Source organism: Rhinolophus sinicus, chromosome 17 (assembly GCF_057876585.1).
Source record: "Rhinolophus sinicus isolate RSI-liver-muscle chromosome 17, RSI-T2T, whole genome shotgun sequence".
Classification (NCBI taxonomy): domain Eukaryota; kingdom Metazoa; phylum Chordata; class Mammalia; order Chiroptera; family Rhinolophidae; genus Rhinolophus; species Rhinolophus sinicus.
The window spans coordinates 18,226,892-18,233,195 of record NC_142517.1 but is presented as its reverse complement, the minus strand read 5'-3'; the positions used below and the strand labels follow the sequence as shown (position 1 = coordinate 18,233,195).

Here is a 6,304-nt window from a genome sequence, read left to right as displayed (position 1 = left end):
CATTTGCATGATAATAACCAAACCCTGTAGCTCTTACAGCAATGGAATTCCAGGTCAGCAGATGCAAAAGCAACAACAGCAGCTGTAACCTGATTTTCAGAGGAATCGGAATCATCTTCCAGAGGAACATTTCAAGTTGGTGTAAATGCACAGATTGCCCTAGCCAGGTTCCAACTTTTGTATACTACCTATGAAGATAATAGCATAACAAATGATGCATTTATTAAACTTGAAAGCACAGTCTCTTTTTCCCTCTCATTGTCCTCAAGAATATCACGGCAGCTTCATTTCATTTATAAAAACAACTGTTGCCATTAGAAAAATGAAAAATTTTCAGGTGCACATTTTTAATAGTAAGGCATATTTTAAAACAAATGTATGTATGTGTGTGTGTATGTATATATATATATGGATTATAATAGTAAGTTGATTTATAAATTGATTCATTATTCGTGACAAATAGTAGGGCTGTATTCTCTATTCTTAAAGAGGTAACTTAGGTATACGCTCAAGGGTACACTTTAACTTTCAGCATTTGTTTATTTTTGCTACTCCATTTGCAGCTATTTCAAGCCAGTACTTGGGAAATAATCTTTTTCAGCCCGTTTCACTTTTCTTTGATCCTCTACTTTCTTAGTGAATGCTTATATAGCTTCCTGGTCACTCAGAACAGTTGAGGCAGGTTCTTATCCAGTTGCAAGAGAATGGGGACTCCAGTAAGAAGATCAATGTTGATAATGTCTTCATCTGAGATACCTCCAAGATGTTTCAGAAGTGCCCTACAGCTATTTCCATGAGCAGATATCAGAATGGTTTTGTCCATTAACACTTCCGGTAGAAGTCCTTTTATTCCAAAAAGGAAGGAGTCTCTCAAGCACATCTTTTAAGGTTTCAGATTGTTAAACTGATCCACAGGTACCCTGTGCACTGTTTACCTCTGGCCGTTGTATATTTCCTGGTAGTAATGATGAGAGTCCTCTATGGATTACAGGGTTACATTGTTGCTTATTTTCCAGAGCATCGCTTGTTTTTCACCATGATTCAAAGCCATTTTCTCTCTGTTGACACTAATCAAGGCTCCATAGTGATGCTCATTTAGATGTCAGGAGTTTTGCATCAGAACCCATTCCTGCTCCAACTCTTCCAGGATCAACAAGGCTGTGTGGATGAATTGATTAAAGATGGATATGAATTCAAGATCAAACTTAAAGTTGAACACTTTCAGTTGCTTCCCACAGTTCCATGCTTCCTCCATTCTTTCACTCTTGTTTCTGATCCATCCAGATACAAAAATGATTCCTTTTATTCCAAGCACCCTCTCCTTGTTTTAACATAATTAGTTTGTTGGCTGAGCTTCCATAGGGCTTTCAATGGATCAATTTGCAATGGTTCTTGTAGCACACGCATAAGTAAGTTTGACATGTAGGAAAACTTGTTCTCAAAATTCTTCAAAAGTAACCTGATAAAATATTGTGCAACTATGATAAGAGGACTTTTCAAAACAATACAAAATAAAGGTCAGAAGATATTGTTTTCATGACAATATCATAGTAGCAAAATGAATGTAAGGAAATAATAGATTATTTATTCAACCACCCACAATTAGTGCAAGTAATTGAAAAGCTTACAAATATGAGTAAATTTCTTAATAAATTCATAAGCCCTACTTATTCATTGTCACTATTCTATCTCATTGTAAGTCCCAGAACCATTAAAAATCCTCCATTTTTGATTTTAATAACTTAGTTTAGTCTTAAGTATGATTATTAGGTAAAATGTATTGAAATTAATTTCAATATAATATGTAGACAATACACCATAGTGTTTAAAGGGCAAAGGGTTTAAATCAGTCATGACTTTATTTAAAAACTTGACTGTCACTTACCAATTTTGTGACTTTGAAGAATCTGCATAGCATATATCTCTATTTCATTTTCCATATGCATTTATCGCATGGCATTTAGCTGTTTACTGCTTGAACATTAAAGATGAAATGCTGGTACCAGACTAGGACTGGGAAACTTCATATCCACAGCAGATTTGGAAACACATCATTCATTCATTCATTCATTCATTCATTCATATTACATTTGCAGTAATATCACAATTCTTAAAGGAATTATTGAAATTACAAATGATTATTATAAATTGCTCATGAAAATATAAACATATGAGTATGAAAGTATTAGTATGAGTGGTTAATGTGATAAATGTTTCTATGAATTAATGGTAGCACAGTTGAAAAATAAAAGCAGAAATTGTTAATGTTTTTTCCTGCAAAATTACGTATTTCAAAGATATAAAAGAGCTTTCCTTTACTACATAGTCTAACTTTATTTCATATAAAATGTTTTTGCAATTTCAATACATTTTGGTTTCATAATTTATTTTTTCTTGCTACTTTTTATGTGAGAAAGAGTAACTCTCTACGTGACAAATGAGACCAAAATATATATCAAACAAAACAGGCCTTGAATTTCTCCTCCTTTTTATAAACCTTTAATTAAATTTCAGAAAAAGTTAACTTTTATTTCCTATATAATTTGAGTCCATTGAAATTGGTACTACAGTATAATTGCATAGCTCCTTGTTCTCGACCATACTAAACAAAAGCAAACGCAGGTGTGAATTAAATCTATTTTTATGTTTTGGAGTCTAGCAATTTTCTTAATGCTATTTAACCATGGCATAACATGAAAACTGTACTAATAAATTAGAGGGTGAAGAAATGTGCTTCAAGTGTTAGTCAATAATTTATGGTGATGATAGTCATTATTTTCTGCATTATTGAGCAGAAATTATCTTGCTTCTCATATCACCACAGTATTTTCAAGTCTTACTTTCATCTGAAATAGTTTCTAGTTATCAAGAGCTACACGTATGCTTAACTGCATGGCATATTGCATTTGTTAAGAAAACAAGTAGATCACTCCATTAATCCAGAATTAGATATATGTACAGAAAAATCTGTGTTGAGAATATGAAGCTAGAGATGTATCTCTATATTTATGTAACTATGTTAAAGCATGCCTTATTTTTTTTCTCCTGTTCTAAAAATATAAATAATCAGTGACACTACATTTTGACTATGTGGGTTATGGTTAGTGCTTGATGGTAGCTTATAATTTCAATTTAACATTGAAAATATATCACGTTTAATTATCTTTAAGTTGAACCTCATTGAAAATGAAATATAGTAATTATGTAATGTTACTAAAATATTTTAATGTTTTTACTACAATATATCTTTACTATCTATAAATGATACTTTGGATAAACTATGATACATGTATTACTTTATATACAAAAATATGAATAGATGTCTCTTTCTTCATTCTTTTACCTAGCTATTGATCTACCTGTTATCTAATATATACCTATCTCTCTATATCTATCTATCTATCTATCTATCTATCTATCTATCTATCTATCTATCTATCTATCTATCTATCATCTATTTATCTATCGTCTATCTATCTATAATTAAGAGTACTGGATAAATTGAATGAGTGAAATAAATGGAGAAATCAAATATGATTTCCAGTTGTCTCAATTGAGCAACTGTGTATATGATATATTTAGAGAAATAATGTAGTTTGGGAGAAGGTCTATTCATGGGAGTCCCAAGTGTTCATTTTTAAGTATGTTAAAATATTGAGATATCAGGCTGACATCCAAATATGCCAATTAATCAATAGTATCTGTGATTCTCAATATCTAGGCTGGAAATGCTAGTCAATAGTCGCCTTCACAGAGATTATTTTAAAGTCATAAAAATAGAAGAGATAATCTAAATAGAATATAGAGATTAAAGAAAGCACAGTATTGATGATGAGGACAAATTTTGAAAAGTAGAGGTAGATGTGAGGAAAAACAAAAAGTAAACAGAGAAGGAAGAGACAAAGGTGGGGAAAAAGAGAGCATGTGGGGTTAGATTAGCTAAAGTAGAAGTATGACAAAAAAAGACCAGTAGATCAACTGTGAACAATACTGATGAAGGGTCAAGTGAGATAAGGACTTAGCAATATGAAATTATTGGTCAGTTTGATAGCTCACTGTAGTTCTCTTGTTATGACGGGTGCCAAAAATCAAGCATTCTTTATGTGTACTTCTTATTTCTAAATTATTCAACTCTTCTCATCCATTGATATATACCTACACTAATACTGCACTTTTGTGATTTTTGTAACTTTAATTAAATGTATAACTTTTCCATTTTTCGTTTTTCCAAGATCTTGGGTATTTTTTGTTTCTTTGCAAGCTTATTTTCATCACTTTTCTATTTGCTGTCAAAAACAAAAAAACAAAACAAAACAAACAAACAAACAAAAAAACAAGAACAAACTATAATGGTATCTCTATTGATATTACATCTATATTTTAATTTATAAAAAATGGATTCCTAAGCTACATTAAATCTTCTGCACTGAAAATGGCACAGCATTTATTTTCATTCTTCAGATTTTTTTTAAAGAAAATTATGTTAGTAATGCTTTCTAGTGTTCAATATGGAGTTCTTATTCACTTTCATTATATTTATTCCTTGGTTTAATTGAGAATTTCTAAGTATTCCTTTCTAAATTATATTTTACTGGTTTTAACTGTAATTTCTACATTAATTACATAGTGTTTATCCTAGAACAGCGCTATCCAGTAAAACTTTCTGTGGTGATAGGAATGTTCTACAATCTTCAATGTTTAATATGATAGCCACTAATTACATAAGGCAATTGTACACTTGTAATATGGCAAATGCAATAAAGAAAATTAACTGTTAAAGTATTTAGTTTTAACTAACATCAAGTAAAATAGATGTGATTCATGGCCAGCAAACACCTCTAGAGTTTACAATGCATCATAACTAAAAAAACAATTTTCAAATGATGAGCTATTTGATATACTATATAGTATAAAAAGTATCAACTGTTAAGTTGCATTTGTGACTACAAATTTGGGTGAAATTATCAGCTCTAAAATGAGCTTGTCTTTAGCAAATAATATTTGGTTAATAAAATGTATGGAGCAAATAAAGAAAATATTTTTCTGGAGTTGAAGGTTCTCTAGGTTACCGTGAAGGAGTTGAGATTTAAGAGATGGTTCAGTTATTGGTGAGGGTAAGATCTAACATGGGATATTAGTCTTAGTTGCTATTTGAACTATTGAAACAAAACACCACTATACGTAAGAAAGAAAACAAAGATCAGATTGTTTGTTTTCCTATAACAATATAAATTTGAAGTTTTTGAGAAAAAACAAAAGGAATTACTAAGACACCAACGGATCATTACTTTTCCCTTTACTAAAACACAGTTTCTGGAGTGTGCTTGTAAACATGAAGTGAAAACATGAATACAGAGGGTGCCAAAAAAATGTATACACATTTTAAGAAAGGAAAAAACTGTATTAAAATTGTTATACTTGATGTATGCCGATAACAAAAGATGAATACAAGTCACGTGTACACATTTTTTAGCACCCCTGGAACAGAACATAGAGCCCATGAAATTGTAATCTCTTAATATTGTTAGTTCTCTCAATGAATGGTTGTTGGCACCAATTCAATGCCAACAAGAATCCCCAATTTGGGGTATGGTAAAGAGGGAAACTTTATTTAGCACAAACAGCTCAATTGTGAAAACAGCACAGCCGTGAACAATGTTATATAATAGCGCAATTATGAAACAGCATGACTGTGAGGTGGGCCTGGGGCAATGTGGCTCTGGGGTCAGGCCCTCTCTGGCTAAACAGCTCTGCTCTGCTCTACCTGCTCTGGTTCAGTCCACTCCACTCTGGCCTGCATTGGACTTCTCCACTCTGCTCTGGTGATATTTCTTCACTGTTTCATTTCAGTATTGCAGCTCCAGCCCCAGAAACATAGCAGTCAGCCTTCAGTGGAAAGTGAGTGCATGCTCTGAACCAGAGGGGGGCTCACTTATATAGACATAAGTCCCCACCCCTATGTCCCTGATTGGTCCATTCAAATGAGAACTCCAAATGCTCACAGGTTGATTGGTCCAAAAGGCACACTCCTGATTGGTCAAAATGGAGCCACTCTGATTAGTTAGTTAAGGTACTGATATTATATATCTCTGCAGCTCTGACTGGACAGGGAAAACCTCAGTTTTATTGGTTGAAATATAATTCCAGGAATTCCTTTATAAGGGTTGGCTCACAGTGTGGGAGACAGGCAGTTCAGTGCAGTCTTCTTGCTTAAATGTGATTTGCATGAGATGCCCATGTAGAAATTGCCACTGGGATCTGTTTTTAAAATTTCAGCCCAGTTAGCCATTACAAGCCCTTTTTA

General features: G+C 32.6%; 1 pseudogene; it reads right to left on the bottom strand.

The window, feature by feature from the left end:
- Window positions 1-563: 563 nt before the first annotated feature.
- On the bottom strand, window positions 564-5,800 carry LOC109459309 (bisphosphoglycerate mutase pseudogene; annotated as a pseudogene).
- Window positions 5,801-6,304: the final 504 nt, after the last annotated feature.